This window comes from Dipodomys merriami, unplaced genomic scaffold (genome assembly GCF_024711535.1).
Source record: "Dipodomys merriami isolate MVZ:Mamm:240054 unplaced genomic scaffold, mDipMer1.0.p SCAF_14, whole genome shotgun sequence".
Taxonomy (NCBI): domain Eukaryota; kingdom Metazoa; phylum Chordata; class Mammalia; order Rodentia; family Heteromyidae; genus Dipodomys; species Dipodomys merriami.
The window spans coordinates 5,386,636-5,406,359 of record NW_027202715.1 but is presented as its reverse complement, the minus strand read 5'-3'; the positions used below and the strand labels follow the sequence as shown (position 1 = coordinate 5,406,359).

At 40.4% G+C, this 19,724-nt stretch overlaps 1 protein-coding gene and 1 long non-coding RNA gene across 2 annotated transcripts in view; one reads left to right on the top strand and one right to left on the bottom strand.

The window, feature by feature from the left end:
- The window catches only part of Lrmda (leucine rich melanocyte differentiation associated), a 1,080,690-nt gene that overhangs the window by 223,262 nt on the left and 837,704 nt on the right, over window positions 1-19,724 (bottom strand). The gene's annotated exons all lie outside the window — the stretch shown is intronic.
- On the top strand, window positions 9,070-12,598 carry LOC138825690 (uncharacterized). Its single transcript, XR_011371492.1, has 3 exons — window positions 9,070-9,205; window positions 9,447-9,579; window positions 12,177-12,598. It is a non-coding gene; the product is annotated as an uncharacterized lncRNA (long non-coding RNA).

Sequence of the window (19,724 nt, the reverse complement as noted above, 5' to 3'; positions counted from 1 at the left end):
CACTGGATGACATGAAGAAAGGAGATACCAAGAAACGGAGTAAGAACCGAATACCCGTGTATCACAACAGACTTTCAGAGGAGAAACCCCCAGTCCCTCTAACACTCAAGCAGGTCAACAGGACAAAATGAAACTAAGCTCATTATTTCCTGTGTAAGTCAGGAAATACATGGTGGTTAATTCCTATCTAGCAGACATCAATAGCTCCTGTCACTTCATCCCTAGAATGAGGTAGCATGGCGATTTTGTCCACGTGCACAACAGACAACAGCATGAAGAACACATGTGACCAGCTTGAAAGAAAGTAACTCCTCCCGGAACAACCATCTCAAAAGTTCTCACCGTGATCTACATAAACATAAAACACCTAAGAAATGGATTCTAATGGAAGTCTCTTGTTATCCAAAGGCATTTCTCTGTCACTCTGACACTCGGCCTCCTTTTAAAATCTTAGGCCAAGTGTTGTGAATGCAACAAAAAAATGTGGGATTACAGCTGACTTGGTAGATGAGGATAGTGTGTCCTGGCCACTTAAGTGAAATCTCTAAAGGTCTATGTCACACATGAGCTAGGTTTTGAACTGGGATCCTAACAATTGTGGGACTAGCCATGACAGAATTTTATATCCCTTTAGAGACTCAAAGAAAGCAGGCAGGATTCGATTGTTTAACAACAACAGCAACCTATTACAGCATCTAAGGTGTGACAGTCACAAATGTTCCATCATGCTGCCAGAACCCTTCTGGACTAGAGCTGTCCACAAACTCTGTCTCCTTGGGAATGGCAAAAGTTTGAAAGAGCCCCAGCTTACAACTGTGTGTGTGTGTGTGGTGTGTGTGTGTGTGTGTGTGTGTGTGTGTGTATGTGTGTTGGCTATGGGAGAGAAGATAAGTATATTGAAAATGCTTAGTTCCAAACAGTCTGTAAAGTTAACATGAATTCCTAGTCTATGAACTATTCTGGATAAGATTTTGGCTCTTCTAGATAATGACTATATGTTATTAAATATTAACAATACTAATGCTTTAATTATTACAAAATACAGTTGGTATGGTAGAGGCAAGAAAAATAGATCTGTGGGTTAAAGACTCGAGAAATATCTCAACATCTTTTCTTTCATTCTTTTTCAAAATTAATAATTATTAACAGAGCTGTTTATAAAAGAGGTGTTTTTAATTCATTTTTATACTGTCAACAACAGTCAACATCAAAAGTTTCAGTCATCTAAATATGTATATGTGAAGCTGTTTCCTTGAGAGATTCCAGATCCAAATAAATGTGGATTATGTGAGAAATGACCACGATTCATCATGCAATGTTTCTAGTTATCCTGGCAGCCTAACTTTTTACATCCAAAGGAAAATGTAAAGTTTCAAAACTTTATTTCAAAGGGAAAAAACCCCACTAATATGTGACTTTGACATTCTTCACTCTTCAAATCCATGGTGGCCTAGGAGGGCTCAAAGACAGGAGACCGAGCCTTCCTCCCATGGGAATTTCCATTCTGGGTCAGAGGAGAGGACAAGGGGGGGCGGGAAATGAGGGAGGGAAAGAGAGGAGAGGAGAGATGGAAAAATAGGAGAGGACAGGATAGGGGAAAAGGAAGGAAGGAAGAGGAGGGGAGTAAAAAGGAACGGTAGGGGAGGGGAAAGGAGAAGATGAGGAAGACAGGAGAAGAAAGGAGTGGGCGGGGAGGAAGGGAGGACAGGGGAGAGGAAAGGAACAAAGGGGAGGTAAAGGGAGGAGAGAACAGGGGAGAGGAGGGAAAGACAGAGTTGGAGATAGAGAAAAGAATGATGTCTGGCAGTCATTTCTCAAATGATTTTCCATCCATCAAGCTATTTTCTAACATTTTGGAATGGGAGGGAAGGAGAGGGAAGGAGAGAGGAGCAGAGAGCAGTATGGCTCTATTCTGCTGTGTCAACTTTATCTTGTCTCAGTGATAAAACAGAGGGGGCCCATGTATCTCAACAACCTTCCTTCCCTGTTACCTACACCCTAGATCCCCAGGCTTTAAAAGGTCTGTGTGGCCACTGTCTGCCTTCATCTACTACTGGGTCTATCCTGCTCAGTATGCAGAGAGCACTGAGCAGCACTGTGCTGCCAAACACAAAGAGGACACACTGCTTGTAGGATGACAAAGGGCCAAGTGTCAAAGAACTCCAGAGAGAGCCACTGGGGAATGTGGACCCTTTCTTTGGCCATCATGAAAACAGTCCAGTTTATGCTCTATAGTCAACATCTCTACCTCCCTGGCTCTCCTTAACCAAAGGATGACTGTGGTCTCAGTCACCTATGTGGATCTGTTCAGCAGGCTCAGTTCCTGACCAACCTCCATAATTTCCTACATCCTTAAAACAGGATAGATCTCTGCTTCCAACAACATGGAATGATTTGGCCTAAAAGCCCCAGATGTGACCAAGAAGGCCCTAGGCCCTGGAGCTAGCTTCTCTGACTTGTCTCTTGCCTCCATTTCCCCCACTCCGCTCCATGAGCCAGGTCAAGCGTAGGGTTCCACCCACCCAGGAGAGCTTGGCCCTGCCTGGATGTTCTTCCAACCTGTTCTTTCACAGTTTGCTCCTTGAAGGCAATGTCTGTCTTAACTCATAGTAGTTCCTCAGTGAATTCAATGTCAAATGGCAACATTAACAAATTTCAAGCATGGAACAAATAGCATTTTTCAGTCTCCAAGAATAAGGGTAAAGGCAAATCTACATCTCTCTAAGCCTTCTGAATCACTCTCTAAGTGACCTTCTAAAGGGACTTCTCCCCCACAAACAGAACCCCTAAATGTTGACGCTGGCTTGTTCACATACACACATTTCAAGCAGAGCCTCACTGGTTGTCACTACCCAGAGGGCTTACATTGCAGGATATACTTTGCCAAAGGAGTCGGCTATTTTAGAATAGATAAAGCAAAACTTCCTTCCTGTACTTCAGCCTTGTCCATAAGAGGGAAAATGAATCCCAAGCTTGTAGTTTCTCTGATGCACTAAATGCCCTTGGTCTTGGATGTGGGTGAACAGAAGGGTCTCTGGCCCTGAAGAAGACAAGGTATGAGTATAGCACCCACTTAGCTCAACTTTGGTTATAAGCATCTTTCTCTCATAATTTAGACTACTCTTGAATGAGTAATAAAAAAGTTTCATCCCAATGAAGAGCCCAGGAGAACATTCTGGTCACTGGCTTGATCCTGCAGGGAACTGTGGAAAGGGCAGCAGCATGTTGGCTGCTTTCAAAGTCTTGAGAGCTGTCATCCGGGGAGAAAGCAAGCTGTCACTCGGCTGAGCCGGCAGAAGGGGGTGCTATAATGTAACCTATTTAGGATGCAAATAGAGGGCTTCCGGAGCTGCAGATTAAACTTGCAGGGTAGCTGCTGCCTGGTGTGTCCTTAGCAGTACTAAATGCTGGATTCCTGCTCCTCACTGCTCGCTGCGGGTCATTAATAGAACTCACAATGGTGTTACTAAATATGAGCATGAAAAACCTGGATCATCATTTTTTTAAAACAAAAAAAGGAGGGTAGCAAACCTTCACGGAATTCAATTCACTCTTCTCAATAAAGGTTTTGTTATTTCAAGATCACTGGAGTTCAGCAACTCGCTTTAGATCGACATCTATCTGCCTCAGACATGCTATGTAGTAAATGACAAAGATTACAAATTTGAAGGGATGAATGAATGAATGAATGAGAGGGATGGAGTGATGGCCACAGAAAGGGAGAGGGAGAAGGAAAGAGGGAAGGAGGATGAAGGAAGAGAGGAAGGGAGGGAGAGAGGGAGAGAAGGAAGGAGGGAGGAGGGAGAATAGGCCTTCCATATGAGCCTGTGTATAACAAGAAAGAAGAGACTGATTACTGCCAACCTAAAAATTTTGCAAAGACCCAGTGCCCTGCAAGTGAGGGCCACAGGATTCTTCCCTTCGTCTAGAGTGAGCCTCCATAGGAGGCAGACAAAAGGCTCAGAACAAAACAGTCAGCTTCCCAGAACCAAGCCTGCTGATACTTGGGCTTTATTTTCTGATAGAGTCAGGTGTTCATCCTGCCAAGCCAGTTTTCCTTTTCCCCCTTTCTTTCAGTCAATTTCTGTCTTCTTCAACTGGAGCTCCCCAAGATTCATCAAAAACACGATTTAATTACATCTCTGAGAAAAGAGGGGAAAAAAAAGAAGAAAAAAAAGGGAGGAGTGTAAACATGACTCCTTTTTATCTCCTGATTCATCTGGACAAGTAGACAATGTGCTAAAACAAAATAAATCTGCCCTGACAGTCACATCAAAGAGTTCAGCGAGGGGCTTGCAGCTACTTAAAGCACAGGAATGCTGAAAGCTGTTGCTAAGCATCGGCCTACAACCTCTCAGTCCTTGGAAGAAATGCCTTTTTTTCTTTCTTTCTTTCTTTCAGGGGGGAGATGAGGAAAGTTAGAGAGTAGGAATCAGCCTGTGAAAGGAGATTGGGGGATTTTCAGGGATTTTGAAGCTTACAATGAATTGTGTGAAGAAAAAGGGGTTTTGGGTGTGTTATGTTTTCCTTCGGAAACACCGTCTATATTTTTATAAAGGTAGCATGTAGAAACCTCGAAAGGGCAGTTTAGGACTCACAGAAATAGTTGATCATGGGAAAACCCTTGTATACATATTTTTTGCTGTATCTCATTTCTGTAGGTCTCTCTGAGCAGAGCCAAATGTTCAAAATTGCAGAAAATGACTCATATTTATGAAAGCCAGGAGCCCAGACCCCTTAAAAGTCTCCATAATTAAAATAAATAATAATCATTCAACATCACAAATACCTTTTTTTTCTAGAAGGCCAGAAGTGGAACTTCCATTCATGAACACAACATAAATGCAAAAATAAACCCCTTGACCTCTATCTACCCCCCAAAAAACTAAATATGAGCTGCCATATGTGCGACCCAATGAAATAAATGCAGCCAGTTGACCCAAACTACATGTGCAGTCTCACAAAGTCTCACAGCTAGAGTGTTCATAGTAAAACACAAAATGGAACTGAACCTGAAATCTGGTGCTACCTTCCCACCACCTCCCGGGAAGAGACTATAACAGATGCTGTGAAGTTCAGGCTGATCTTCACCCCATGTGCCATTTCTCAGGAGGGACCATCAGGGAGATTTTCGTCTTCCCATGAACATACCCTCAGAGAGGATTCTTTGCTCTATTCTTCCCTCCAGCAAGTCTGAAAAATATAGCTGTGTTGGGGAAATCAACTGCACATCAAATGGCCTGGCTAAGAAAGGACCATGAAGACCCCAGGACACTCTGGGTAAAAGCAGGGAACAATTGAACATAACCTGCCAGTTCTCAGTACACACCAGACAACACCAGGGAGATTGTTCCCTGGCAAAGAGGAGGCTAAAAATACATAGATCACTGTGTGATGGCCTAGTGAGGCCATGAGCTTTTTAAAGAAGCAACTTGCTATTTTCCTTTCTTGGATCAAAGAAAACCACCATGATTTCTACACAGGACAGTCTCCACAACATGAACAATTACCAACTCTGTGATATTGCACAAATAAATAACACTTACCATTATCTCTAGCACAATCATATTTATTAAACAGTGAAAGAGGGCAGCAGTAACCATTTTTATTGTCCCATATAGCTCCTATTTTCTAATTAAACAAAAGGTTATTTCTACGGTGAACACAGCCATTTGTCTAGCTACGATAGGTCTTACATAATACTTTCTGCCAAGCATGGCAGAATATAAGAAATTAGGTTGGGTGATAGTTTTGAGATTTTGTTTTGTTTTGCTCTTAATTTCATATGCTGAGTTGCTGCTGAGAAAGCTCTGTCTGTTCTTAATCAAAGCAAGAGGCGATTGTGTGGTGAATTCAAAGAGACTTTGGCAATTTTTCCCTAAAAAATGATAAAGTAGGCACTTGGTCCTACCCTTTAGCTTCAATCCAAGGGCAATGAACTGTATTATTAAACATCTAGGTCAAGCCATCTTGTGCTTCTCTGTCCTGTGGGATGGTTTAGAAGCTTCTGCCACATTACTGAGACCTGTTCTGTGGCCCCTAATTATTCCTCTTAGCAGCTTGGATTTCAAGTGATTTCTCTTCCAAATTTATAAGCCATTTCTTGTAACCATATGAGTAATGTCTTTATTGTTTAAAATGGCAGAAAATACTGATTAGGGAAAGGCACTAATTTCACTGATAAGGATAATGGAAACTTAATGATATCTGGGTTATGTCTTCTGGAATCTTCAAAAATACTTCCCACGAACCTATGTCATTGTACTTTTAAAATTTGAACATTAACTCAGTGCAGAACCATCTTTCTCTTGAACACCTTACCCAGAATAAGAAAGTGAAGGGAGAAGATAAGCCAGGGATATGTTCTTTCATCTTCAAATCTTAATTTGGTCCTGAAACATATATGAAGTTGCCACTACATGCAAAAGATAAAGGGAGAGAAGTCCAATGTTACTGAGCATGCACTTGGCATACCACCGTCTTGTTCTGTTTCTACAACTCTATGGAGTAAAGAGAACATTCAACAGTGCTGTCCTGCAGGAAACCAGACATGGAGATTCTAGGAGAGAATCCTTTTCAGCTTCTGTGTTCTTTGCTCCAGAGTGAGTAGGGGTGGCTGTGAAGGTTGCTCATACTCTAGTAGGAGGGGATATGGCAAATCACTAACTACAGAACAAGGAGGGACTGAAACCAATGTTGTAAAGACGGAGGTCCAGACAAAACAGCCCAGAGACTGACAGATGGAAGAGCTTATGTCTGCTTTAGAGTAAAAAACAAAAAAACAGAGAACAGTTATCTCTTGTGATTTTCATGTGTGAAGTGTATTGGAAAGGAATTCACAGCGCTACTGCATGAGAAACTAGAGATCTCCAGAAGCAAAATGCCTTCCCCAAGAACTGATTACTAGCCAGGATTAAACACAGTTTTCTTACCATGCTCAGTGGTTAATAAATGATATCTTGACTTAGTAAAATTCCTTCTCACTGAAGAACTTCCCTCTATTCTGTAATGACAGTCTGAATTTAAATCTTTTTTTCTATCCAACCTCGAGTGTCCCCAAAACTAGCCATACAATTTCAAAATAAGGCTCTCTCTCTTTAGGTAGTAATCCTGGATGTGGTCATCATGAAGCTCACAGTATGCCTTGAATTGTAAGCATTCAGAATACCTTTCCACCAATCAAATACCAACACAGGCACATGGTCACATACTAGTTTCCAATGAAAACACTCAATTGTTTTAATTATTCTCAATTCTACCATTATATACCTGCCCCATACAAGGAGAGTATAACTGACACCACGACTATATACTACTACCAATAAATTTAAGAGCTCCTCTCATTTCTTTAGAGATTGAGTTGGGGGTCAGAGATATGAGGAGAAGGATTGTTTCCTTTATATAGTAAGAGGTTGAGTGAGATGACCCATTTTATCTAAATCCCTACCTTACAAAGGTTCAATCCAAGACTTCCATTTCATTGTACTATGGAGATGGGCAGTTTGTTAAAGGACAAATGCATTCATTTCCACAAGGGGTCAAAGAGTAGTCTTCCTAGTGTGCTTGAATGAAGTCATCATTTCAGAGAGATCAGAGAAATGCCTCTAAGCCTTTAAAAGCCTCTAGGCAATGGGCCTAAGAGGAATCAAAATTTACTCTGCAGAAACTTCAGGTCTTTGTAGAGACCATGTGCACCAAAGAGAGGAGAGGCCAAAGATATGGTAACTTACCAATCCTTGTTCAAATAGACCAAGTGAGAACAAGGAAGAGAGCACACACCCCACCCATGTCTCCTTCCCAGTGCCTCTAGATTTGAGAAAAACCCTTTGATACACAAACGGAAGGCATATGGGGATATGATTGTGATGGATGGAGTACCTAGATGAACTAAAATGGCAGAGCCTCATTTCCTAAAGAAGGAATACATTAATAACTCTACTCTCCAGAGTTTCTTGACGTATAAGCGGTTTTTAAAGGTTGCATCAGCTATGCAAGCTATAGGGCCCTTTGTGAGGCTGGAATATCCCAAAGCATCTGGATATGCACAATATATACAGTGCATAAACACGCATGTGTGTATGCCATATTCATGAGCACTTGCTCACTTGTCTATCTTCCTCTCTCCCTTTCTCCCATCTCTCTGTTCCCCAGAGGACACTCTTGGTATATATACCTGGCTTCATTCTAGGTCCCATTATTTTGGTTATGGCAACTTGACTTGTCAGCCACAAAATAGACCTTCAATTTTTTGAGAGTGTTGTAAGGAAAGGCAAACATACTACGAACATATGGTCCCTTCTCAGTAGGGCTCTGGTACTGCAGCACAATATGATGTCAGAAGCAATTAGGGTAAAAGATAAGAATAAAGGCTTCATTGGACCCTCTATCATCAGCCACAGAAACAAAGAAGAAAGTTATGCATCATAGAAGAAGGAATTCTGGAAAGACTTTGAGGCACAGCTCACATTGTTGCCTGGACCACCAGTCTCCTTAATGAAATTCGATTCTTCCCTCATGGTTCAACTCGTGCATCATCTCATCTTTGTACTGGTATGAAACATGGTGAATGTTTACATTACAGCAGATGGCAGAGAGCAGAATTAATTCATGGCTGAATGTGAGTGTCTCTAAGTTGAAGAGACCATTTCTTCTTTCACCTTTGTAGGCTAGGGACCTATACAGAGCTAACACATTTCAGGCACTTAACCCAGATTCAGTTAATAAGTAAAGGACAAAGGGGACAGGGTGGCAGGCATATAGATTTTGTCGATCTTCCTGACTTCTTCTCTCCCAGGCTGCTTGTAAGGCAGCTGACAAATCTCTCACCGCACGAGGCTAATATGACATGGGATTCACCACCATACAGCTGGTACCGGCTCCTTCACCACACTGCTGCCTGGTGGGGGTATTAGAGGTGCTAGCATGATGTTTTACACAGCAGGCACAGGACCAAGGCATATTTTTAATGATTTACCAGTTCTACTTGACTGAGCCTGCACCCTGTAAGTGGATCATATGATCAGCGATCACAAGTTAAACGGCTTTTGTTGCTCACAAGACATGCCTGGTGGGCCGGCCGCACGGCACCAGCGGCTCGCACGCAGCTGTGTGTAAGACAAGGAGAGGTTACGTACGACAGGCAGTTAATGGCTCATACCAGCAAGCTCTCGACTTCACTCGGCACATGCGGCTGAATTTTAAAAAGGTAAATGACCTTGCATCTGGGAGTTTTAACTATGTGCTTTTACCTATTTGTACCTGGGTAAGTAAACATTTGCAGCATGCCAAGAGGTCCTGAAAGCACTATTGTAGCCATAGGCTAATCCCTTTCTCTCCAGATGAAAGACTTCAAAACAAACTGGGGTGGGGGGAAATATCATTTTCTGCTTCAAGTAGCACAAAGGTAAATGGGGGCAATGATGGCTTCCATTTGTTGTAACTTTCAGTAGTCACCAAGGTTCCAGTTCCACAGCAAAGATTCCACTTCCCAGAAAGAATGACAGCAACAGCAGACATCACACAGAGCAAACAGTGCCGGACAGGGAACAGAGAAGCCTCCTGCTTGTCAGTGTGTCCTGGGTAAGGAACAAACATCTTCAAGCTTGTTCTATTACCCCAGGGTTGTGTTCGCTAATGGCTGTCCCTTGGGACCAAACAAGGCACACTGATCTTCAGACTCTCCTTTAACTTCAGCTCTGAAGGTGGTATTTACGTCTATCACCGTCCCTGGCTTCTGCTCTGGGGTAACCAATAACCACTCAAGTATGGACAGGGCCCTTCGGATACTCGCATTGCTCCTGAGCGGCTGGAGTCATCCCTGAAATCATAGCTATCCACCCCAAATGCTTCCCAAAGAGAGGAATATTTATGATTTACAATGTGAGCTCAAAACATTGGTAATGCTGTTATTTAAAGAACTGGTCAATCAGTGGAGATTAAGATAACATTTATTGCAACATAAACTGAGATTGCCATGAGAACAGACAGAAGATAGCCATGGAACATTTAAGATGTTTCACAGGCAATGAATCAATAGGGGCCCATTTGGTGGGGAGAGAAAAGCTCTGGACCGAGGTTGACAGCTCTAGGCTCTGCCTGTCCTGAGCTACATCACTCTGATACTTTATACTTAGGGTCACAGTCCCTCCTTCCACAACTCTACTGAGCTCCTACTACACAATACAATCTGTCCTGGACACTAACAAACAAGTCAGCTGAGCTAGATAATCATTGGGTATCATTTATGCATGTACAAGAAAATGAATTAATCAACAAGAAAAGCTGTACTCTGAAGCTAGCGATCATCTGATGAACCCAAATAGCTTTAAATGACCACAGATACCTTCTTCCATGCAATTCAGTTAATACAGGTTGGCCTAATCAGGTTGGTGTATATCCATGAGAGAAAACAGCACGCTTTGGTCCAATATACGGTTTTAATAAACTTTATTAAATTTCCATTGATCCATATGCAAAAATAATTTGTTTACAATTTGAACTCAGCCTACTAAATGGTGTCTAACTCAATAAAGGAAAAGGCTGAGAAACAACAGCTGTATGGCTATTAACACAGGATGCTATTAAAAACTTGAAACAGTCAGGTTGGGTGAAGGAGTAAAAATTAACCCCTTGATTGTCTCTAACCATAAATTCAATTTTGCTTTGTAATGGGAAGCCAGAGACTTGTAAATAAACTTCTCTTTACCTTGTGAACAAACATCTTCCTGTGACTTTGCTACTGGAACATTCTAGGATCCTCCACAAAATGTACAAACCCAGTCTCCAGCAGAGAGGAGAACAGGGTGCAAGGATTTGGAAAGAAAAATGTCTTAACAAGCAAAACTTATTTGTTTGATTGTTGATGTAATTTACATGGCATCCTACACTTTACACACTGAAATAAATTGCTCAGTTTCAACCAAGGTCAATAAGGTCAAGTCAGGACACAATCATTTCAGCCAGTTAATTTGGTGATCATATCTGCAATCCAATCAGTAAGTCTGTGACAGTAGTCATTGAGATCTAAGTAAGACAAAGAGCCTAATCTCAAATTGTATATTGTGAGGATAGGGAGTTAAACTTGGAGACATGAAAGACTAACAACAATTGGGAACTATATTAATATAACTCTAAATATGTATCTAGCTCAAAGAAAAGATGCATGACGATTAACAAAGACTTTGGAGAGAAATGGAATTGGTCAATGCCTTGAAAGATGAGTATCAAGGAAGAATCTAAGGACTGGGTACAGTAGTGTATACATATGGTTCCAGCTACTTAGGAGGTAGAGATAATAAGATCCAAGTCCAAGGCTGGCCAGGGCAAAAGCAAAAGACTCTACCTGTAAAACAAATGAAATCAATAAAGGACTGGGAACATGGCTCAAGAAGTAGAGTGCTTAATCTGAGTTCCAACCCCAGTAACACAAAGAAAGAAGAAAAATGACACAAAGCAAGAAAGAGAGAGGGGCTAGGAAGGTGGCTCAGTGGTAGAGTGCTTGCCTCGCAAACATGAGGCCTTGGGTTCGATTCCTCAGCACCACATAAACAGAAAAAAGCCAGAAGTGGCACTGTGGCTCAAGTGGTAGAGCACTAGCCTTGAGCTGAAGAACTAAGGGACAGGGCCCAGGCCCAGAGTTCAGGCCCCATGACCAAAAGAGATAGAGAGAGAAAGAGAGAGTGAGAGAGAGAGAGACAGAGACAGACAGAGACAGACAGAGACAGAGAGACAGAGAGACAGAGAAAGAGAGGGAGAGAAAAGGGGGGAGGGAGGAAGAGAAAGAAAGATTAAGAGAGAGAGAGAGAAGGAAAAATAAACTGGGTGTGAGTGTACTGATGGCCCACGCCTGTAATCCTAGATACTCAGGAGGCTGAGATCTGAGAATCCTGGTTTGAAGCCAGCCCAGGCAGGAACTCTTATCTCCAATTGACCACTAAGAAGCCAGAAGTATAGTTCTAGCCTTGAGCAAAAAAAAGGAGAGTCTATGTGTCATTTCATTCTCCTCTATTCTAAGCCAAGTATTCTCTTTCTCCCCCTCTGTGCCCCCTGCTTTTTGATGCTGGCGCCCTAAGCTTTTTTGCTCAAGGCTAACACTTTGTCACTTGAGCCATCGTTCTACTTCTAGGATTTTTTGGTAATTAATCTGAAATAGTTAATTCATGTGCTTTCCTTTCCAGGCTAGCTTCAAACTGTGATCTTCAGTCTCCTGAATAGCTAAAATTACAGGCACAAGGCATGGGGTGCCCAGCTAAGCCAAATATTCCAATAACCTTCAACAGTCTGGTTCCTCTACTGAATATGTCCATTAAGTTTCCCTACTTTTCTTAAAAAATTCAATCTAGTTCTCCAGGTGATGTGTGAATTGTGTGGGCCTCAAGAAGACACTGAATTTAACACAGTCCCTCCATCACACTGTATCAGTGATACCATTCCAAGTTATAGCCTATAATGATGCACATCAAAACTTTGTCAAATAAAATACCCCAGTGCCTTGAATACAAAGCACTGGCAAGCTAGACTTCTCAAATGCATACTCCTCTAACTGATTTTTTAATATAGAGCTAGGACTAGGACTAAAAAATTACCATACTATTAAATGTTGTCTACTGAGTGTCACGCAATGTTTTAGCTTGTTGAGACTATGTGGCACCATGATCTAAGACTTCTAGTAAGTTTTGGACTCTCTAATATCGTGTTTTGAAATTTAATAAACAAAGCCTTTCCCAGCTTTTTACAAGGATAGAGACAAGGACGGATTCAAATGTAAGGCTAAGATATACAGATAAGGCCTAAAGCTTAGAAAAGGAGATAAGACGATAAGACCTGTTGTACTCTTCCTTTGAGAAGTATAAAAATAGATACCAAAGATGACTTCAGTGGTACATAGGTACATCATTGGAGACATGCCGTTACTTTTCTACCTGTAGATATTAGGTCTGGAGAAATTAGCAAAGCAATGCGATCTCTTTCAATCTGATCCAGAACTGTTAAAAAAGAAAACAAAAACTGAGTTCACTTTGGTCATTGGCCTAAAAACTTCATACCAAGTTTAGAATATATTTTTCCCCTAAGAGGTTTCCAGAGGGATTTATGGGAAAACATCTACATAACCAATAATTGAGCACCATGCTTGCCAAAACATCCCAAGGGGAATGGGACAGTGTGGTGTGTGTACGCTGAAGCTCAATGAGCACTATGAAGAACCCACAGATGTCACACCTGGCTGAAGAATGACCACCATGCCCAATAACAGAGAATATGAATGGAAACTCATCAGTTATGAGTGAAATGAAACTAAATATTAGAGCATTACAACAAAGCAGACAGTAAACAGATTTAGACCTTGAGTTATTTCTTCAGAGATAAGGGTGTGGGATGGATAGTTGCTCGAGCCGTTTCTCATACCCCAAGTGAAATCACATATATACAAGATAAGGTAACGTGGAAACTTTATATTGTTTGTGGAAATCGTAGATGACCCTGTCACATGTGACCTGTGGCTCATTAATTTGATTAATTACAGACTCCCCTAACTCCTAGTAGTTGTCTCTGACAGGCTTAAACACGAAAAGCCAAACAATATTGTTTGTTGATGCTCTAAAAGTATAATGTAAAAGGTGAATTATGATACAATTGACTTAGGCCAAATCACCTATAACTATCTATGATCTGATTAGGAAGATATTTATGAAATGACATCAATACAAATTATGTAACTGTATAGTTCTTCACATTTTCCTAAATGCTTTCACAGCAGTACAATTCCTGGTACCCTTATCAAGCCCATGAGTATCACAATGTAAACATCATACTCTCCTTTTATAGATATAGAAACTAAAGTGATAAATGACTATATGCCTATGCATCTGCAGTGATAAAAATTTACAGTGTACTTTTATTGTGCAAATCTGCAAGCACTATAGTCTCAATTTTTTGGTTCCCAAAATTGTAACACATTCTTTGTTCAAAAAGATGGAGCTACCATGTCTAGTCATGTCTAGGCTCCTCAAAGCCCGATTAGGATACAGTATGAAAGCTCCCTATATTAACTATCCAATGATGAAACTACAGGTCAATTGTCACGTGGCATTTCCTTGTGTCAGTCAAAATAGGCTTGTATCAGCATGGTCTACCTAGAAAGCAGGAGCAACACAAGTGTATGCACTAGGAATCATAAAGTAGTATTACAGACACTTGTCACCAGGAACACCATTAGCTGATAAAAATGGAACTAAAGCCTATCATTATTCTATCAGTCTAGTCAATCTTCATCGGAAACAAATATACCGAGATCTGCTGTTATATTTCCAGATATGACATAAGCAAAGATGCTGCACATACAGCCACATTTCATGCCTATTGCCTATTATAAGGCAATAATAAGACACTCAGCTAGGGGCCTGTGACTGCAAGACATGTAACAACTGTAAAGAACGGACCAGCACCCTAAAGATCCCAGTTTCCAGCATCATTCTGTCACCTGCCCAGATATGTGAACTTGGGTGGGCAGTCACCTCTGTATTTTCCCCTCTGCAAAACTGTGGATGTAAATATTACCTTAAATCCCTTCAGCAATTATGGAAATTAAGTGGGATACCACAATGGAAGGCTGTATATGTATTGGACATATATGTGTATATATGCAAACATATATGAATACAAATATTTATATATATGCAAAACGAAAACATGCAGTCTTATCTCTGCAATTGTTTCATGCAGGCTACTAGGCAACCTGACATTGACCTCCCCTGGCCAGTACCAGATAATTTAGTGCCACTATCATCATTAGTAAACATCCACCGAGGGCTTGCCATGGTTTAATTACACTTTAGCTTATGTGGTTCACTGACATTTTCATGAGTACATGTCTGGTCTTCTTTAAGCAACTGTATGCTCATCCAGGGACAAGTACTTTTATATATACAGGTATCTATGTGTATATATAAGCATGTGTTTGTATACATTTAGCCCAGCAAAAGAAACGGTATATTGTAGGCTTTCAATAAAATTGTAAATTGATTGTCTTGAAAATGAATCAAAGATTAAAAATAATATAAACAGTAGAGTTAGAAAATGAAAACCTTTTAGTATGGGAAAATCAAAGATTTTTTTTTAAAGAAATGGGACTAATACGAGCATTTCCTTCTGTAATCTCATATAGCAGGATGTTTAAAGAAAGAAAAGAATACTACCAAGGGTCTTAATCAAGCTATTCCACTTAAGAACATTAATGCTAAGTATGCAAACGTTCACCTGACTGATCATTAAGGAATCAAGAACTAATTTTCCTCCTTTTAAGAGCTTATATGTCACATCCCACCTCTTGGGCCTTCCAGAAATGCATTTACATGCCTAACTGGGAGGAAGAAAAGCATTCCAGACAGCCAGGTGTTAGTGATTCAGCCATTAAAACTTCAGTGATAAAATATTCCTCACAATTGCAAAATATTTCAGTCATTAGATGATCATAAATAGATTAAGATGACATTTTAAATTATTATGACACTATCTGTATAAAATGTACATTGTTCATCACAATAACCCAGATGACTATGTCTCCGATTATCTGAAGTTAAAGATGAAGTGTGTGTGTTATTTATTTTGAGATCCAACAGTGAAAGACAGGGGGGGGGGGAAGATGGAGAAAGCAGACTTATAAGCAGAAATACTGAATATGGCATCTCTCATGAGGCACAAGAGAGACTTTTGATTCATTTTTGCAATAACACTCATTTACTACTCTTTGAGAGAAAAAAATAAATTCTTGTTTCATGTTTGGAGGACTGGACTAAAATCTAAATGAAAATGGCCTCCAAAAAAAGTCCCCAATTTTATAACATTTGTCGAAAATGTTTTGGCGCTCATACTTCTTTGCGTTCATTGAAAGCTTTTGATTAGAATTCAATGTTAATTTACATCTCAGACTAGGAAAGTAGCTCATGACTCTTCTTCATGTCATAGATAACCACAGCTACTTCTTAAAGTCAACTAGCCTCTTCCACCTTCACTGCATGACTCCTTATGGAAGACACAGGGCACTCCCTTACAGAAAGTGTGGAAGATTCCTCTGAATAAATGGACACTAGCCAACACCATCAGAAGAGAACTGAGTATGCAGACCTCACAGGGATCTCACTGGTGACTCATGTCTATAATACTAGCTACTGGAGAGGCTGAGATATGATGACTGTTGATTCAAAGTTAGTCTCAGCAGAAAAATCTGTGACTCATCTCCAAGTAGTCAGCAAAAAGCTGCAAGTGGAGGGTATGGCTTAAGTGGCAAAGTGCTAGCCTTGAGTGAAAAAACTGTGACAGTATGAGACCATAAATTTAAGTTCAGTACTGATGTACTGACACAGTGACTGACACACACACACACACACACACACACACACACCATAAAATTTACAATTATTTATTGTTATTAAAAATCAATGATAAAAATAATTCTAGTTTCTGTGATGGCATAATCTTTGTAATTCCAGCATCCAGGAGACTGAGGCAGAAGGATAAGGAATTCTAGGCCTGCCTGGGAGGCAAAGGGAAACCATATAACTTGCTTGGCATTGGTGGTTCACACCTATAATTTTCACTAATAGGGAGGCTGAAATCTGAGGATCACAGTTCAAAGCTAGCTCAGGCAAAAGACTGTGAGACTCTTATCTTCAATTAACCAGCAAAAAGACAGAAATGGAGGTTCGAGTGGTAGAGTGCCAGCTTTGAGCAAAAAAGTTAAGGTATAGTGCCCAGACCCTGAGTCCAAACCACAGTACCACTACCACCACCACCACCACCACCACCACCACCAACAACAACAACAACAATAATAATAGTTACAAACTTACTGTTTTCAACTCCTTACAAAAGTAGCACATTCCTTTTAGGATTTTAGTTAAGCATTTAAGGATACATGGCTAAGGGCTGATGTACTTTACTTAATCTATAAAACCCATTAAGAAGATTATAACAAGTAATTGGCATGTTGGGGATTATCTAGGATACCATTCTGCTGTATACTTCAGTATTTCATTTTTCAGAAGTAGGCAGGGATAGGTTTATGATGCCAGGGGCCTAGACATATAGTTAACAATGATGACAACTTAATTTTGTCCTGAGGACTTCAAAATATGTGTTGGGGCTAGAAATGTGGAAGTATTGCAGACATCAGAGAACTTGGTGTAAACAGTCCAAGATTCTTCTGTCAGAGTCCATCAGTGAAACTCTTCATTGTTCCTTTCTAGGTACCCACAATTCTTTCCAATAGTCTTCCCCAAAATATAGTCAGAGACAAAGACAAAGCCTCTCTACTTTTTCTGTCAGTACCTACTAAAAACCTGAGAATGGAACACAATATAGCAAAGTCGATGTCCAGTTTTTATTTTCTTCAAATTACTCATTCATTAGAGAAGAGCTCCAGAAATTCCACTTTGGTACCACAAAGGCTGTGTTCTGCCTTTTTTTAAAATAAAGATCCCATGAGTGTGTCTAACCACATGCACAGCTAGCACACCACCACCTCCATGCCCCCCGCCCCAGCCCTGCCCATGTATGCTTTGGACTTTGGCTTGGGCAGACTGTTGGTAAATCAGTCATTCATTTGCTCCTTGAATAAACAAGGGTTGGACAGCACTCTTATTAAGTATCGTTTTTGTGTCAATAACTGCTTTTCTTTTTGGAGGATGCATGTTCTTGTGGGGCGTGGAACCTTTTTTGTGCCAATAATATGAGACTGATATTTATATCATTTATGATATCATTTACAAACTCATTTGTAAGCCAAACAAAATGATTCATAAAAGCACTGGCAGCCATACAAAATTATCAATTCAGGCAGATAGCCATGGCCAGTTACTTGGACACATACAAGAAGCATACTGTTTGTCCCATCATGTACCAAATGATTTTATGGGCCTTACACAGCCATTCCCCATCCCCATAAGGGAATCTTCATTATTAGAACAGAGAGCAAAGGGTCATTTAATTTTCTTGGGGACATGGACACCATCGTGACTGATAGGGTCCGGCTGTATATATCTCAAGAGATTTCCAAGAATTTCTCTGTCAACTACACAGGAGAAAATACTTCTTACACTGAAAATTCCTTAGTATGAATCCCAGTTTTTCCTTATAGTGTAATAACATTAGCAGTTGAAGGTACAAATTTGGTCACGGTATTTTTTAATACAATGAAGAATGTTACTAATAAGGGTTTATCTACTTTATCAGACTCCATTATGAGGCCCCGATAAACAGGCCTAAGAAGATAGAGTCACTCATGTCCAAGTACCACATCATCCAACCAAAAGTGCTATGATCTGACCATCTTAGAAATCAGGACAGAGATGGCCAAAATTCCCCAGCAAACCGGTTTCACCAAGTATAGTAAAGAAGCCCTGTGCTTTTAACTCTCACAAGGAAACTAACCCAAAGCAACCTGATGTTGGCCAATTCACCCTTCAGATTATGTTGGTTCCTATTCCTGCTCAAGCTATCTTATTTAAAAATAAAAATAAAAAGATTGCTCTGCTATGCCTAATAAAGACCTCTTTATTACTAGCTGAGGTGCTGCCCCACCCATGTATCTCAAATAAAACCAATTATATCTTTAGCTAAAGCTTGTCGAAATGTTAGTTTCTTAACACAATCCAGATAAATGAACTTGAAGCAAATGTGGAACCTGAGCTCTCTACTGCTAACTCAAGGCTTGTTTCTCAGCACATTTCCCACCTTTGTAGTACAAAACCAATTGGAAACTCCTTTTTCTACCACAGCAAAGATACTCAAGTGGAATTAAACTTCATATTTGGTCTGGCAGGTCCACCTGCAGCCTGGCTCCTCCAGAGGAAGTATATTTGCTGGCCTTTGGACAGAGCAGAATTTGAGTTTGTAGTAAGCACTTTTTCCTTCCTTGGAAATGAAGAAATAAGCATGTCACCACAGAATGTTTATGAACACAGTTATAAAGTGGGTCAAAGAAAACATACCTTATTTGTACTTACTAAGAATGCATTTCCTTCTTAACAAGGGCAAGTTGGCCTGAGATTATTTTATTATAATCTAATAATATTATTCAAAAAATATCTAACACGGCAAAGGATAAGGAAGAATTGCAGACCCTCTGTCCTCTGGAGTGCAAGGTTACATGAAGTCAGAACTAGGAGTGAGTTGCGCAAGGCACTGTGTTATATAGTATGGGCATTGTTGGTCCCAATGAATTTCCAAAAGAGTTCAGAACAGGATCTTTATGGAATCTAGAGAGGCTATACACTCCTATCAAAATGAAATTTTATCTATTTTCGTCCTTGAAATGAGGAATGTGTTTGAAAAATAGCAGGGTGACAAAAATTACAATACAGATAGTTCATAGACACCTGTATTGTGGGGACAGGGTGGGAAGATGGCAGTATGGGTGGTTTCCCATTGAGCATAATACAATTTAGAACCATGAGACTTCACAATGGCATAAAAGTTGTATATGCATACAAACTTTCTGGTTTTCACTTTGGGTATACTACTCATTGAATTATGGGAGATATTCAACACCTTATTATAAAACACAGTTCGTGTTAGAGGATAAGTTATTGTAAGTGATCTGAGCATGTTTAAGGCAAGCAAGGCTGAGCCACGGTGTTTTACAGGGTAAATATTTTAAGGGCATTTTCAGTTTAAGATATTTTCAACCTACTGTAGGATTTTGGGACATAATCCTGACATAAGTCAAA